Source organism: Crocuta crocuta, unplaced genomic scaffold (assembly GCF_008692635.1).
Source record: "Crocuta crocuta isolate KB4526 unplaced genomic scaffold, BGI_CrCroc_1.0 scaffold458, whole genome shotgun sequence".
Lineage (NCBI taxonomy): Eukaryota > Metazoa > Chordata > Mammalia > Carnivora > Hyaenidae > Crocuta > Crocuta crocuta.
The window spans coordinates 470,596-486,807 of NW_027531908.1; the positions used below are offsets into that span (position 1 = coordinate 470,596).

General features: G+C 62.0%; 1 long non-coding RNA gene across 1 annotated transcript in view; it reads right to left on the minus strand.

Annotated features, from left to right (window-relative positions):
- Nucleotides 1-48: 48 nt before the first annotated feature.
- The window catches only part of LOC144240325 (uncharacterized), a 34,126-nt gene continuing 17,962 nt past the window's right edge, over nucleotides 49-16,212 (minus strand). Inside the window, exons 2-3 of the long non-coding RNA XR_013337679.1 lie at nucleotides 3,027-3,143; nucleotides 49-258 (exon numbers count right to left, since the gene is read on the minus strand). This is a non-coding gene — a long non-coding RNA (uncharacterized LOC144240325). The remainder of the gene's footprint in view (nucleotides 259-3,026; nucleotides 3,144-16,212) is intronic.

The window sequence follows — 16,212 nt, forward strand, 5'->3', positions numbered from 1 at the left end:
CCCCCACCCCCGCCCCCCCCTTGCCCACCCAGGAGTTGAAGGGTCAGGTCTGATCCTACAGAGCTCGGCGTTCAGTAGCGGGACAGACGCTGCCTCCCTGCTGGCCGGGACTCATCCCTCCGGGGCCAACAGCGGGGGTCGGGGGAGGGCAGAGAGCGGTCACATCTTCACGGTCTGACGTCACTGACGGCCACCAGGCCCATCTGGAAGAGCCGTGGCGTCCTGGCCCGGGCCCACGGGAAACCTCGGTAAACGTCCCTGAAGAGATGACAGAAACCGCCCTGTCTCTGGGCCCCAGGGAACTCTGCCCAAGGGCCTTCCCAGGCGCATCTCAGAAAACACCCGGATGAACAACCACACCTGCCCCGTATCAGCACCGGGCTGGGAGGCCCCGGGCTGCCGGCTGCCACGGCCTGGGGTGGGGGAGAGTCCCCGCGTGTCTCCCCAAGCAGAGCGGGCCACAGGCGCCCCGGCTCTGCTGCTGATCCGTTCTTCCAGGGTGGCCCCTCCCTGGACACCGGAGGGACCGGGGCCGCTACGGGCAGAGCACGTCCCAGCGGCCAGGCCGCCAGCGGCCCCCAGCTGGGAGGCGCTCCTACCCACGCGTTTACCTCGATGAGAATCACGCGCCAGGTAAGGAGGCTGCGCAGCCAGAGGGAGAGCGGGCAGAAGGCAGGCCAGGCTGCCTGGAGCCCCGCGTGCCCCCCGCGCCCCCACGCAGCCAGAGGGAGGCCAGAGGAACGAGGAGAAGGGAGGGGAAGATGAGGGCGAGCTTCCGGGTGCAAGCACTCCACACGCCCAGTCGTACTTTCTGCTCAACAGACTTTAGCCGGTGGTAGGGCTGGAGGAGCGGAGTCGCCCGGGCACAGCGCTCGCCGGCCTCAGACCCCGCCCGCAAGGGCGCGCACGCTGTGCGCTTGGCCGCCTGCCCTGTCTTCCAAAGACTCACACCTAAGTCTTTACGAGTAAAATAACAGAGGGAAAAAGTAACAGGTCTGCCACTGATCTGTGAGGCTCTAGTTCTGTCCCGACCAAACCGGGGGGGGTGGGGGCAGCGACACAGGCTCGCCATTTCAGGAGCACCTACTGCCGGCTGGGCACCACGCCGCCTTCACAGCCAGGCAAACCGAGGTCAGCGGCACCGTGTCACCTGCCCAGGGGTCCAGCCAGTAAGCAGGGCCAGATTTTCAAGCGGTCTGACTCGAGGGTCACGCGTGGAAAGCAGAGGCAGGGTGGGGGAGCGCTCCCTGAGTCCTGCACAAACCGAGGCCCACGGCTCGCAGCTCAGGTCTGAGCCATCACACCACGTGCATTCCCGGCACCACCGCCCACCCCTGGGTCCCCACAGCCCATGCCGCAGTGTGGCGAAGCATCGCCAGGGACCAGCACGGCGCACGCGGGCAGCCCCTCCGGGTGCCCCCGGCACGTCCACTTTGAAGCCAAGCCGCCTGGAAGGAACCGCCGATGAGCACGAGGGGCAAAGGGCCACACGGCTGGCGAGTCGTAGGATGAGAGTTTGATCCGAATTTATGTATGTCGTACATCACTGCATTGAGCTGTAGCAAATCAAAAACGAAACGGATTTGCAGCCTGGATCATTTGCATTTTAACTACCCGCCAAGAAATGAATTTGGCCGAGGTTTATCCTCCCTTTTTCTCCATACGGTTATTTTAAATACCGGCTGTGTGTGTGTGTGTGTGCGTGCATGCGTGTGTGTGAGATCCCAAGTGTGTATTCACGAAAGCATATGAAAGCATATTAGTGCAGAGCAGCGTATGTGCGTGAGCGTGCATGCAGTTGCAGAGGGCGTGCCCGCGTGCGTGTGTCCCGGGCGCCCTTGCCCGGGGCCCGGGGCGCTGCGGCTCGCCAGGAGGAACATGAACAGGAGAGGAGATGGAGTCCACCGGAAGGCAGCCCCGGGGAACTGGGAAGCCCCCTTACAGGAGAGGAAACCCGCAGGGCCGCGCCCCAGCCCCCGCGCCCCGGGGCGCAGGGAGCACATCAGCAGCAGTGAACTGAGCGAGCTCTTCAGGGGGAACAGAAACCTCTACGATGTGGCGATCACACAGAGATGGGCTTTTGAGCCGGTCCCCGAATCTCCTTTCTAGAGAATTTCAGAACGGGGGAAGGGAGCCCCATCAGGCCAGGTGGCTTATGGGAAAGTCCTAGCTACTGACGGTAATCTGACATTTTACGGCATCTCAAGTAAGGGCTCCTCTTGGAACGGACTTCTCAGCACTTGAAACTACAAATATAAAATTCTCCCTGCGTTTCGTAAATCGTGTATTCAGAGAACGTTTCCTCGAACACCAAGTCCCCGATAATGGTCTTCAGATAAATTAAGCAATAAATATCTGGTATTTCCCATCAGCAGGTGGAAAGGGGCTCCTCGGGCAGTCTGGGAAGCGGCTGTTTTACAGAGCCCGTGCGGCGCGGCCGAGGGAAGGGCCCCCAGTGCTGTCCTCCGAGAGCACACGGAGACGGGGGACCCCCGACTGCAGGCAGCACAGAGCAAGGTCCACCCTCGAGCCGTCGGCCTCCATCCATCACTCGATAGCACGGTCCCACCCTCGCCATCCCCAAAGATGTGCTTTCAAAAGGCAGGTGACATCTCAGGCCACTAGGAAGGCAGGCTACCCGGGGAGCCAGCTCACAAACGGGCTTAAATGTCTGCCGGCCTCCAGCCTTCGCACCTGCCCAGCCTCCACTACCTTTTCACCCACACTGACAGGGCTTACGGGGACAGGTGACAAAGGATGTTTCTGAGAAAACAGGGAGACTTCTGAGTTGTTTGGCCCCGGGCCTAGAGGATCACCTCCAGGAAACCTGGGGGTTCGGGTAATCACCCCCTCCTTGCCCAACATATGCTGAGAGCCAGACTGCTCCGCTGCCTCTGAGCATAACCCGTCCTGTGGCGCTTCCGGAAAGATCTGTGGAGGTTTCCTGCCAGGGCCCGTCCTGTCGGGACGCCTTACATGGAGCCGGCGCTCGGCCACCGCCCCGGACACCGGAGAAGCCCACTCACCTTCCCAAAGTCTCGGACATCGAAGAGGTCGAAGGGGTCAAACAGCTCGCTGTTTCGGAGTCCAAACTTATCGTGGCAGACTTTCAGGAAGGTGCGAATGTTCTTCAAGCACAGGAACTAGAGGAGAGAAGAGAGGAGCGCTGAGCCCGTGGGGTCTGAGGAGAGCGGTAACGACGGCGGCAGGTGCCGCCACAGACGCACACTCCTGCCCTGGGAAGCCTCACCACTGTCCTGCCGGGCCAAGCGTCACAGGCCCCCGGCTCACCCCAGCCACTCGCGACCCTTTGTCCTCCACCCCTGCCCCGGGAGATCCAGCGCTGACGATCGTGACTGGAAACATGGCCCCGAATCAGCAAAACCAGAGCGTGAACACACGTGCGTGCGCGCGCACACACACACTCACACTGACACACTCACACACACGTCTTCCGCGGCACAGGCCCGCCCCAGTTACTGTAGGTGTGATGAAGCCAAGAGCCGGGAACCGCCCGTGGAAGCCATCCGTGGTGGACCCCGGGAGGGGCACAACCCAGCCACGCTGGGAGGCAGGGGGCGCACCAGGGCTGGGGCTCCCGGGCCAGCATCGGGGCATCTCCACCCGGCAACACTCGGCTTGGCAAAGCAACCGGGGCTGGAGGTTTGGGGCTGGGGCACAATCCGGAGCTGTCCCGGCCCTAGGTTCGAATCCTGTCCACCGATTCCAACTTGCAGGACCAGGGACAGCGGCTTCGGCTCCTGAACGCGGTGGCACGGAGTGAGCCGCCCTGTGTGGGCCACTGGCCGCCCAATCCAGTCAGCAAGGGCGTCTCGGGGACAAGGCTGGCGACATGTGGCTGAAGGGGCCGGAACTTCACGCTGGCCGCCCCCCCAGTAACCATTCACTAAGGACCCAGGGACCGCACGGCAAGAGAACCGCAAAGCCGCTGCCTGCCCACCAGAAAGATGCACGAACAGACGGAGGGGAGGGCGGGCCTGGAAGAACGCCCTCGAGGCACCCGGCGCCCTGGCCTAGCACCCACCCTGGCGCCCTCCACCGGGCCACTCCCCCTGTCCTGGCCGGCACGGGTCACGGCTCACCTCCGACACCGGCTCTGTGTGTGCACAGTGTTTTCTGAACATCGAGAGCAAACCGCAGACACGACCCCCCCGACCCCCAAACACCGAGTGGCCCCTAAGGACAAGAAGACCCCCTCCACGAGCTCAGCACCAGCATCCCTGCGCGCGGCCAGTCGCAGCTCCCCCACGCCTGGTCTGCAGACGGCTCGTACTCCCGTCTCCTCAGCAGACAAAGCACGACTAAGATGTCTGACAGCAGAACACTTTCAGGCCCAAGGTCCGATCGGGCTCAGATGTGATGTTAGTGGCCACGTCTCGTTCATCCCCAGGGGCCTATACGAGTATGCCCCCACGGAACTTTCTGGAAGGATGGATAAGTTCAGGGTATGCACTGTCCAGTAGGGCAGTCACTAGATGCATGTGCCCCCCCACCCCCAGCACTTGAAATGAGGCTGATCCAACCGAAAAACTACATTTTAAATTTTATTCTAATCGACCTAACTTGCATAGCTACGGCCACTGGGGTGGACAGCCTTGTCTGCCATTCCGGAAGCATCGAAACTCGGAAGGACAGACACGAGGAGTCCACTCCCACGAGGCACCCAGAAAGGCAGTCACAGAAAGAACGGCAGTGCCGGCCAGGGCAAGGGGGAGTCAGTGTCCCACAGGGTCGGATGCAGCTTCAAGTTCTGGAAATGACAGCGTGACTGTCAGGTGACACCTGTCAGGGATGCACGGGGTCATATTAAAAATAGATAAGGGGCGCCTGGGTGGCTTAGTCGGTTAAGCGTCCGACTTTTGCTTGGGTCATGATCTCGCGGTTCGTGGGTTCGAGCCCCGCGTCGGGCTCTGTGCTGACTGCCAGCTCAGAGCCTGGAGCCTATTTCAGAGTCTGTGACTCCCTCTCTCTCTGATCCTCCCCTGCTCACGCTGTCTCTCTCTCTCTCTCCTAGAAATAAATGAAACATTAAAAAAAAATAAAAAAAATAAAAAAAAAAATAGATAAAATGGGGGCGCCTCGGGCTGGGTCAGTTGAGTGTCCTACTCTTGATTTGGGCTCAGATCATGATCCCAGGGTTGTGGGACGGAGCCCCACGTCTACGTGGAGCCTGCGTGGGAGTCTCTCTCCTCTCTCTCTGCCCCTCCCCTATTCGCACTCTCTCTCCCTTAAAAATGATAAGTATACATCCCTTAACGATGATAAGTATACAAATGAATGAATAAAACACAGACGGTTAAAATGGTAAATCTTGTACATCCTGTATTGTATCGCGATAAAACAAAAACTTAACTAGAAAAAAGACGGACAGAGAAACAGGCCTAAACAGACGGACCGCGGGTGATGGGGGCCAGGAGCCGAGGGGCTCGGGCGGGCCCGGGAGGGCCCGCGACGGCTGGCGCACCCGCGGAAGCTGGGAGGGGCCCCGAGAGAGCCAGGCACACACCTCAGCCAGGAGAACACATTTCCGCTGCCCTAAGCACCCCCGACACTTGCGGCCACCAACACGCCGCCCCCGCCAGCACTCCGGGGTCCCCGCGGCTCTCCGACCCTCCTGCCCCCCCTCGGCCTCGGCCTGGCCCCACTGCTGTCTGAGGTCACCCGGCTCCAGTTTCCACCAAGCATCCACTTTATTTCGTCCTCAGCCTGCCGGTTTTAGAGTTAATTACACAGCTCCTCACCATAATCGCAGCCGGCGAGGCCAGGCTTCCTTTCAGGGCTCAGGGCGGGCGGGCACCCCTTGCCCTGTGGACACAGCGTCTGCCCGCCAGGCCCCTCCCCAGCGCAGCCACGCGGGCCCCAGCCTCCCACGGCGAGCCCCGCGCAGCTCAGGGCCCTCACAACGCTGGCCCTGGGGACACCGAGGCACACAGACAGGTTCTGACCCCAGGCAGAGGGACCGGGCTGACCTGGGAGGAGGCGCCGGCGCCCAGCTCTGCTGCTCTGCCACGATGCCTTTACTCGCCACCCTCCAACCATTCACCCGCTTCTCAGGAGAGGAAACTGAGGCTCCCAAGTAGGAGACAGTGGGGCCAAGATTGGAACCCACATCTGCTTCGAAATAGGGACAGTCCTTCAAAAGGACAGGTGTCCGCGCATGCCAGGGCTTCCTCGTGTCCAGCGTGCTTTGGCCCCCCACAGGTGGTCTGAACGACGCGGTACAGGTCACTGCACGCCCCTCATCTGACACAGAGAGGGACGGCGCAAGGGCGGCCCGGCCCCGTGTCCGGACTCCTGGCCCCTTCCTCTTTCCACCCAGCGGGGGCAGCGGGCAGAGGCTGTTTCTGCAGCTCCCGTCCACTCGCCTGATGGCGGCCTCTCCTTCCCCCCCAACACTTGGGCCTGGGAGGGCCTGTGGCCGAGGCCCGGACAGCCAGAGGCTCACGATCCCTCGCTCAGATGCCTTCAGACTCCGGGAAAGAGGGTCCCCAGGGCCAGATGGGGAGAGAACGTGCCTCAGGCACATCCCAGCCACAGGCTGAGCGACGGCAGGTGAGGGAGGGCCCAGACAGTGGCCACTGCCAGGCCGGAAGCCACCGGTCCTTGTCCTGTGGCCTCAGGGGCGAATGGCCTTCTCTTTTTCCGGCCCTCCAGGCCCTCAGTGAAGGGCAGCCAGCCGCAGCTCTCCTGGCATCTGGAGGCGCACGCTCGGCCCCAGGAGGCCAGCTGAGCGGCCACAGCAAGGGTCTGTCCCAAGACAACTGGCCCCGTGACAAGTGACAGGCGGCCCAGAGCCGAGGAGGCCCCGCTGTGTTTGCTCAGGGCGCTGCCCTGCCCGCTGCTCCCCAGCCCCGGCCCACGGGAAGGACCCCGGCCGACCCCTCTGTCCCTCGCACGCGTCAGGCCGCAATCAGATCAGCGAGAACACACGGGCTCCGTGCCCAGCCGCCCTCCACCAGCCTCACAGGGTCTGCCACCCACCATCAGCTGTCATTCGGTCCTCGGGAGGCCCGCCCCAGCGCAGGGTCCCGGGCACGAGAGCCAGAGCAGACCCCGAGAGCCAGGACCCCGCATCTGAGCCTCGAGGCCTCCGCGTAACCTCGGTGTGACCCAGCATGGCCCCTTCTCTTTGGTGGCTTTAGAACCAACTTGCTGATCGGAGAGACACTGCCTGCCCCACACGGAGACACGGAGGAGACATGGGGACCTGGCCCACAGGGAGGGGCAGCCTTCACACCTCCGTGGCCTCTGTGGCCCCCCAAAGGCGGGCTGCAATGGCCAAATCGGACACGCTGGCCCCCAGAACTCACATCCACCCAACGTCCGCCACAGACACCCGGTGCTGGGGAATCTGCTTTGTCCCCACGTCCCCTCTGGGGCTGCCCAGGTATTTCAGCACTGAGAGGCAGGTGCAAAGGGGGAAACTGAGGCCCAGAGAGGCAAAGCTCCTTGGCCAGCAGGCTTCAGCTGGGGATGTGCGGTCTGAATGGGGTTTCAGCAGAGGAAGCTACAGCCAAGCCGGGCAGCCGACACGCCCCACCGCATGAGCCCACTGGAGGCCTGCAGGGGCCCTAGAAGGCATGGGACGTGATTACCCCATTCTGCAGACAGACAAAGTGAGGCTCGAGGAACTGGCGAGGAGGAGGGCAACCTCTCCGAGTGCCCCCTCGCCCCCTCCTACGGGGCCTGTCCCAGGGGAAGTCCCATGGCCACGTCACCCACTGGGTCAGGAGGCCAGGGGCCCCGCTGCCCCCCGCGGTGATGCTCTGCTGACGTGGGCCCCACGGGGAAAGCCCCAGGCTGGGCTCCCCAGAGACCCTGACCTTCCCTTGGCCCCTGTAAGCCATCACTGACGTGAGAAGCCACTCCCTGCGCCTTGGCTGGCGTCCCCGGCCCTCCACCTGGGCAGCTCCCGACCCGCAGCAGGCACCTCCTGTGGGGGCAGCCGACCTGTCCTCTCCGGACCCGTCCCTCCATCTGTAGAACAGCGACAGAAGACCCTACCCCCTCTGACTTCCAGGATGCTGGGCCCCTCACTCAACAAAACTGCTCTCAGAAGCACCAGCTGGTCCTGGGGCCACCTCCCCGGGGACATACTGAAGTTCCTGCTCCCAGAGCCCTGTGACATCACGCCCTGGGAGAGTAGAGGCCAGAGGACTGGCCCCACGGCCCGAGGCCCTGGGATCTGCGCTCGGGGCCAAGCTGCCTCCTGGCCACAGCCAGCTGGAGCTGGGGAGCACCCGCACCCCCGGTGGACCTGGCCATTCGTCTACACTCTGCTGGCCTCTCACTGCTCAGAGCTGCGGCCCAGAGGCTGGGGGAGAGAGACGGAGGAGGGCTGAAGGCATCCGGGAGACGATGTGTCTGAGGCTCCGGGCTCACAGTCAACTCGGAGATATGTGCCCCCGTCCCCCACGCCCCTGCGGCAGGAGAGGCCCTGGAAGAGCACAGCCCCGGAGGGAGACAGGGAATATCAGACTCCGACACAACAGATTTCCTTTAAAACCCCTGCATCCTGGGGCGCCTGGGGGGCCTCAGTCGGTGAAGCGTCCGACTTCGGCTCAGGTCATGATCTCACGGTTCGTGGGTTCAAGCCCCGCGTCGGGCTCTGTGCTGACAGCTCGGAGCCTGGAGCCTGCTTCGGATTCTGTGTCTCCCTCTCTCTCTTTCCCCCCCCCACTCATGTTCTGTCTCTGTGTCTCTCAGAAATAAACAAACATTGAAAAAAATTAAAACTCCTGCATCTTTCTGAGGCGGGGGGACGGGGGGTCTCCACATTCCGTCAAGGAAATGTCTCCACATGGGGCCCCAAGGCGGCACCTCGATGACGAGCCGCACGCCGTCCGGCTAGAGCAACCCTGACTGCCTGGGGCCGTGCCGCTGATCAGATGCTCTGACTGGCAGCTGACTCGTCTTTGATCAATAAAAAATGGGAAAATGAATTAATCTCCTGTTTTATTGATGCCACGCTCACTCCCAAAACCTTTTAAAATGGCTTCATTACTATTTAATCGGTGCAGTTTGCTGGAATGGGTCTTTCAAACTTGGGGCCCTTGGGGCTCACGTAAACAGGTGGCCTTGAGGTGACAGGCTGGTCAGACGCTCCGGAGGGGATAGAAACGGGGACCATCCTGCCCCTGGGTCCCGAGCACCTGGGACAGTGACCCCCGGGAGGCTCACTGTAGCGAAGGAAGGAAAGAACGCGTGACTAGGAAGCATGCTTGGGTGGCCCGAGGGCTGGCACTCCAAAGCGGCCCTCCTTTCCCCCAAGCAGCCAACCTACGAAGGCTTCAGAGGCACCCGGGGGCCCCTGGGCAGCTGCCACTGCCTGGGGAAGCCCTCACTTCCGGAAGCATCTCTTCCTAAAACAAGCAGGCAGGCGGCATCCGGCGTTGGCCTGACCGCTCGTCCTGCCCGCGTCAGGGCGGCAGCAGCCGGCGTGGGTCCACTGTGCCAACAGCTCTGGGGACGGAGATCATCTGTCATCCGTTCCAGATGAGGACACTGAGGCTCGGGAGGCCGGATGGGGGACTGGACTCCACAGCCCGTGTGGTTAATTAGCATCAACCCAAGAGGCTTCCCTCGGCGGCCCGGGGCCGAAGCCGCGGGGACTGTCCAGGCTCCAGGCAGGGACAGCGCAGGCCTAGCGGGGGCTCATCTGTGCAGCGTCGAGGGCTCCACTGCGTCTGCTCAGTCTAACAGGAGCTCTGCCTCCACCCAGGCCGCCTCGTGAGCTGCACACGGGCTGGGCTGACGGAGGAACGGGGGGCCGGGCTCCCCACCGGGAGGGGAGGCAGCGGCAGTCGGCCACGGCCTGGGCCTCGCCCCAGATCAAGGGCAGGCCACACTCAGCCTGCAGGCAGCCTGACCCACAGCTGCTGGGCTGTCACCAACCAAAGGGACAGAAAGGAAGCAAGGCAGCAGCATCTTTCAATTCACCGTTGAAAGTGTCCAGCTTCTAAGTATCCCACACGCAGATGCGCTGAAACATCATCAGGCGGCGTTTTCACCTTCTCCGGCGACAAGCAGCCATGGGGCCCGTTCCAGGCACTGCGCTGAGCCCGCCCCGGGCCCTGTCCACCTCGCTGCTCAGCACGCGTCACCAGCTGTTCCAAGGTGGAAACCACCTTCTCCAACAGGTGGCCAGGAGATGGCCGAGGCTACTGGGGCGGGTCAGCCACAGTGCAGGGGTAAGGGGCTGCACTCGGGCTTTCCTGGGGGCTGATTCCCTGGGGACCTCTGGCTCCCGGCACGAACTGAGCCCCCGAAACCCAATGCACCAGGCTCCCCACCAACTGCCAGGTCAGTCTGTCTGTCTGCAGCCCCTGAGCCGTGGGAAGCGGGTCCTGAAAGGTTAGGAAGGGGAGGGGGCACGCTGGTGGCGAGCAAGGGCAGGCTGTGCGAGCCCACTGTCAGCGGCCAGTTGCTAATTCCCTGTCCGGACCTCAAAGCCCCTGCTCGTCAGCGCTCGAGGGGTGAACGGTCCAAAGGAAACAATCCACAGTCCTGCACAAGGAGCAGTCTGGGGGCCTGAGCAGAGCGGTAGGCAGCCGGTGCCCATTCAGACCTAGTGAGTGGACATGTAATAGGCGCCTTCTGTATGGCAGGCCCTGCCCACAGCTGTCAGAGAAAAGAATCTGTGACTTCCGTCCCATACCTGGCTGGAAATTGTTCCCAGGAGTCCTCAAAAGCCCTGCCGCTCCGGCTAATGGCCTGTGTGAGCCGGAGTGATAAAGAGTGGCTGGTGTTCTCGAGACTTCAAGATCAGGGTCAAATCAGAGGCTGTCTACAAAGCCAGCAGGAAATTGCTTCTCTAGGATTTCCCTGTGCAGCCGCCGTCTTCCCTGAGCCGGCTTCCGAATGCCGGGGGGTTCCATCCCGCTCTCCTGCAGCCTGGCTGCTCCAGGCAGGCCTGGCTCGGAGAGATTAGCTCAGCCGCCGCCTGGATCGGTGCGCCCGCCCCGAATCCACGGCCCCTCTCCTCTCTCCTGCAGCCTGGCCCACACCACCACCACCGGCTCAAGGGCATGTGTGACACGGCCCCTGCCCCTCCCACCCCATTTCCCCCTCTCTTCTTCTTCCTTCCAGAAAAGCGGCCGCCACTACTTTTGTTTCCCTGTTGCCCGCTGAAATTAGAGCCAAATGCCTCCCTTAATGGCCAGCAGGACCATTATCACACCCCCTCCGAATGAGCGAATCCCCCGCTGTGCTGAGGCAAAACAGGGAGCTTCCAAAACAAGAGGGCAGCAAGAACCTTCTTGCTCTGAACCAGAGGCAGACGCGGCTCTTCCCAGGGAGGACGGAAAGGCGGGAGTGGGCCTGGAGGAGGCCCCCCGCCAGCCACCTGTACCACCAGTGTCGAAACCCTTCCCGCACACCTGCCCGATGGTCAACCTTTCTCTGGGGGGAGGGGGAGGCGAGGACAAGAATGGGCACTTGGGGACAGTCAGTGCGGGGGAGGGGGCTCTGAGGACTTCTTCCTTTGAAACAGACGGGGCCTGCCGATGCACCCCCGGAGAGCCCTTCCCCCTCTGGGGACGCGGGCAAAGCCCCCACCACGGGGGGCAGCAGTCGCCCGCAGGGCAGGGTCCAGACCCAGTCAGGCAGCTTCACCTCCTTCCCGGGCAGCCGATGACTCCATGAGGCCCGAGGCCAGGAGCCGAGCCTGGACACGGGGTGAGTCACTTCACCTCTCCGAGCCTCGGTTTCCTTCCCTGTCAAACAGTGATGCCCACCACCAGGGGCGAGCCGCGTTCCGCACACCAGGGAGCCCGCTCAGGCCTTTAGGCCAATCAGCTCTGCTGCCGTTAACATGAGCCGTGAAGCACGGACATGATCCCCACGCTACAGATGAGGAGACTGAGGCTTGAGAAAGTTATTTACCAAATGTAGGGGGTTACATGGCGACCTCCAAACACATGCCTGTATCCTGACCTCTAGAATCGGTGAATGTGATGTTATTTGGAAAAAGGGTATAAGCAGATGTAATTAAGGACCTCAAGGTGAGATGGTCCTGGGTTGGGGCGGCCCTAATCCCAACGGCAAGTGTCCTTTATTAAGAGGCACAGCAGAGGGGCGCCTGGGGGCTCAGTCGGTGAAGTGTCCGACTTCGGCTCAAGTCGTGATCTCACAGTTCGTGAGTTCGAGCCCCGCGTCAGGCTCTGTGCTGACAGCTCAGAGCCTGGAACCTGTTTCTGATTCTGTTTCCCTCTTTCTCTGCCCCTCCCCTGCTCGCGCGCTATCTCCACCTTTCTCAAAAATAAACAAATATTAAAAAAAAAAAAAGGCACAGCAGAGTCAGAGGAGGAAGAAAAGAGGCAGAGTAATAAGGACAGAGCAGAGTGAGGGACGCGAGCCCAGGGGCATCTGGGGCACCAGGGGAGGCAGGAAGGACGGAGGGAGCACAGCCCAGACCTGAGCTCAGAGTCCTGGGCTCCGGGGCTGGCAGAGTGTGAATCGCTGTGGTTGTACACCCCCGGCGTGTGCTCATTTTGCACGGCAGCCCCAGGCCGCCCGCCGGGCAGAGGCGGCCCCCATGCCCTGAACCCCCTGCTCCGGGACCTCCATGCAACCAGAGAGGCCAGAGCCCACCGGGCCCTGGGCAAAGGTGTGTGGGACGGAGGGAGGCATGGACGGATGGATGAAGGGGGCTGGCTTCTCCCGCTGCCGCCCCAGCCCTCCACCACTCACGCTGCCTGCTCCGGACACTGCGAATCGAGGTGTGGGGCTCAGGCAGACCCAGCCGGCGACCAGGCACACAGATCTGGGTTCAAATTGGAGCCTTCCTCCTGCTGCACCCTCTCCGGGACCCCTTCTCCCAGGACCCCAGCTCCAAGCTGAGTGCACGTCTCAGGGCCCCAGACGCCACCCCCATTCAGTGGCTGCCTCCATGTTGTGATGGGAGGGGGCCCAGCTCGAGCACCCCAAAAATCAGGGGACCAATACAGGCCTGTGGCCCTCCATCCCTTGATGTCCCCCCACTGTGAAAGCCACCCTCTCACCCAGGGAATGCAGCCTGAGGGCAGCTGGGAGCCCCTCACGCTTGCCCAGTACAGCCCGGTCATGCATGTGACCTCCCACCCAGGGCAACCTAGTGCGTTACAGGAAGCACCTTTGAGGTCCGACCACCATGAGCACCGAGGGACACAGAACACCCTCCCCGCCTGCGCCAAGCGAGCCATGTCCCTCAACGCTGCACACGGATGCTCGCGGGGAATCCCTCCTCCGGTGGGCACACGTCGCCTCGAGAAGGGCAACGTGTCCTGTCCGGTTATGACCCCACAGCTCCTGGGGGGAGGGTCAGAGACGAGAAGGGGGAGCCCCAGGGACTGCCACTTTCCCCCAGAGACACACACACAGAGCCCATCCGTCCAGCCATCCTCACACCCAGAGTCAAGGCTGCTGAGTCAGCTGTTACCGTGGGGGGGAGGGGGAGGTTACCACCCAGCCGGCCTGCAAGGCCACTACGAGGGACAGCGTCCATGAGGCGCCCAACCTGGGGAGAGGCCTCTCTGGGCTGCCTCTCACTCTGCGGGTGCCACGAGCCCTTTCAAGAAGCACCCCTCCCCAGGACGCCTGGCTCAGGTAGTGATCTCGTGGTTCACAGGTTCAAGCCCCGCATCGGGCCCTGTGCTGACAGCTCAGAGCCTGGAGCCTGCTTCAGATCCTGTGTCTCCCTGTCTCTGGCCCTACCCTGCTCGCACTTGGTCTCTCTCTCTCTCTCTCAAAAATAAACATTTAAAAATTAAAAAAAAACAAAAAACCTCTCCCCAGATGTTAGAAAGGACTCAAAGCACCCAGCAGCACATAGCCAGGTGCTCCGTGAAATCAGGGTGGCCTCACAAGGCTTCGGAGGGGAGGGGCTCATCCCCTGTCCGGGAGCAGAAGGCCAGGCTGTAGCGGCAGCTGACAGCTTACTGTACCCTCGTCACTGTCACCGGCCCCACAGCCACCCTGTGTGAGACGGGCTGCTAGGTGGGGGCACGAGGGGGGTGCGCGGGTGTGCGGGGACGTGCACTGTGCGCGTCTGTGACATGATGAACAAAGTCAAGCACAGATACATCTGCAGGCAGACAAGGACTCGGGGAAATGGTTTTGAAGTCCAAGCAGGTGGAGGCTAAGACATAAACACACTTTTTTCTGTTTTTAAATGCACTTCATTTTCATCAGACCGCAGTCTGTGCACCGTGCACGCAAGCTCGGCCTGGGGAGGGGAGGGAAAGGCACTTCCTCCTGCCGCCCGGACGGACGTCTGCTCCGGAACCAGGAGGCTCCAGGGTGGGGGGCCAGGGACAACCCCCCCAGGCTCGGCCTCCACAGGGGCAGCACTGAGGCCCCCTTCTCTGAATACCTCTCCATGGGGTCTTGGACCTGTCAGGACCTCTGGCCCCTTAGGGACACAATCTTTCTCCTCATCAAACACCCATCCCCCACATCCCAAAGTCACTCCCCCCCATTCACAAGCAGAAGAAACCTCTGTCCCCAGGCTGACTGCTGTCCCCCTTGACGGGCTCACGGCGGCTACGGCGGCCAGCAATGACCTCCTCGCCAGAATCAGGTCTCATCCCCCTGCCCCATTGTGGTCACCCGGCCAGCCAGCGAGGGCAGAAGGTCACTGGAGGTGCGCATAGGCTTGGCGCACAGCTTGCCGGGGCTGACAGGGCCCTGCTCCCCTCAAAGCCTCAGTTTCCCCATCCAGTGAGCCTGGCCGCAGCCCCCGGGGCTCGGGGAGGCCGGCCTCCGGGAGGGGAGGGGGTCTGCCACTTCCTTCAGCAGTGGCGTGAACCAGACCCCAGCTCAAACCCGCGAGGGTGGACGCCACCAACTGAACAGAAACTAACAAGTGTAGGCGAGACCTGCTGGGGATCGCAGTTAGGCGGTTCCTCAAAAAGCTAAAAATAGAACTGCCATGTGACCCACGACCCACCTCGGGTCGTTCTGCGAAGAACTGGAAGCAGAGCCCAAAGGACGCGAGCACAGCTGTGTTCGCACGGCCAAAAGGCAGGAGCCGTCCACCCACCGACGCGTCCAGCCGCACACAGAACGGCACTCAGCCCTAAAGAGGAAGGAGATCCTGGGGCGCCCGGGGGGCTCAGTAGGTTGAGCGACTAAGTCTTGATCTTGGCTCAGGTCAAGGGATCGAGCCCCACATCGGGCTCTGTGCTGAGCGTGGAGCCTGCTCGGATGCTCTCTCTGTCCCTCTGTCTCTCAAACAAAAGATAAAATTAAGAATTAAGAGGAAGGAGCCCCTGACACACGGTACAACGCGGAAGGACCCAGAGCTCGTGATGGAAACAGCCAGACGCAAACGGACGAGGGCTACAGGGTCTGCCCCCGTGAGACCCCAGAAAATTCACCTTCGTAGGAACAGAAAGTAGAGCAGATGGGGTGCCTGGGGGCTCAGTCGGTCAAGCGTCCGACTTCGACTCAGGTCACGATCTCACGGTTTGTGGGCTTGAACCCCGCATCAGGCTCCAGGCTGGCAGCTCAGAGCCTGGAGCTGCTTCGGATTCTGGGTCTCCCTCTCTCTCTGCCCCTCCCCTGCTTGTGCTCTGTCTCTCTCAAAACCTAAACATTAAAAACAAATTAGAAAGTAGAGCAGTGGGGTCGGGGCCACAGGGAGAGCGCCGGCTCGTGCGTTAGGGCGGCCTCAGAGCCTCGGACGGAGTCGAAGCAGGAGCCGCACGGAGGGGACAGCTCTGCAACACCGTGAACGCACCTGTCACTGAACCGCGTGCGGAAAAGCGCCCAAGACGGTAAACTGCACACTCGTGCTTATTCCCCCACAAAAAAGAAACCGGTGGGTAGGGAGCCCTTGGGAACTGGATGGCTCGCCAGGTCCCCCTCGCACGGGACCCCTGCCGTGGATGCACCTGTGATCACCACCCCCTGCCCCTTCCCACACCCCCCAAGCCACCACCCTTCCGGGAGGGTCTCCAGCCCTCTCAGGAGCAGCAAAAACAGCCTCCGATGGCCACTGTGGGTGTGGGGGCCCGGAAGTCAGTGACACAGGCCCTCCCGGGACGGGAGTCTGGGGACCTTTCCTAAGCTGTCTCCTGTCATTGTTCCCACGATCGCACATTACTTTTAGGATTTCTTAAAAAGATCTGGGCTGCCCGTGGGAGCCTGTGGGAGAAGGTGCTTGTGAACCCTGCAGCAGCCTGCCCTTCTCCAGACTGGAAATTCCAGCTG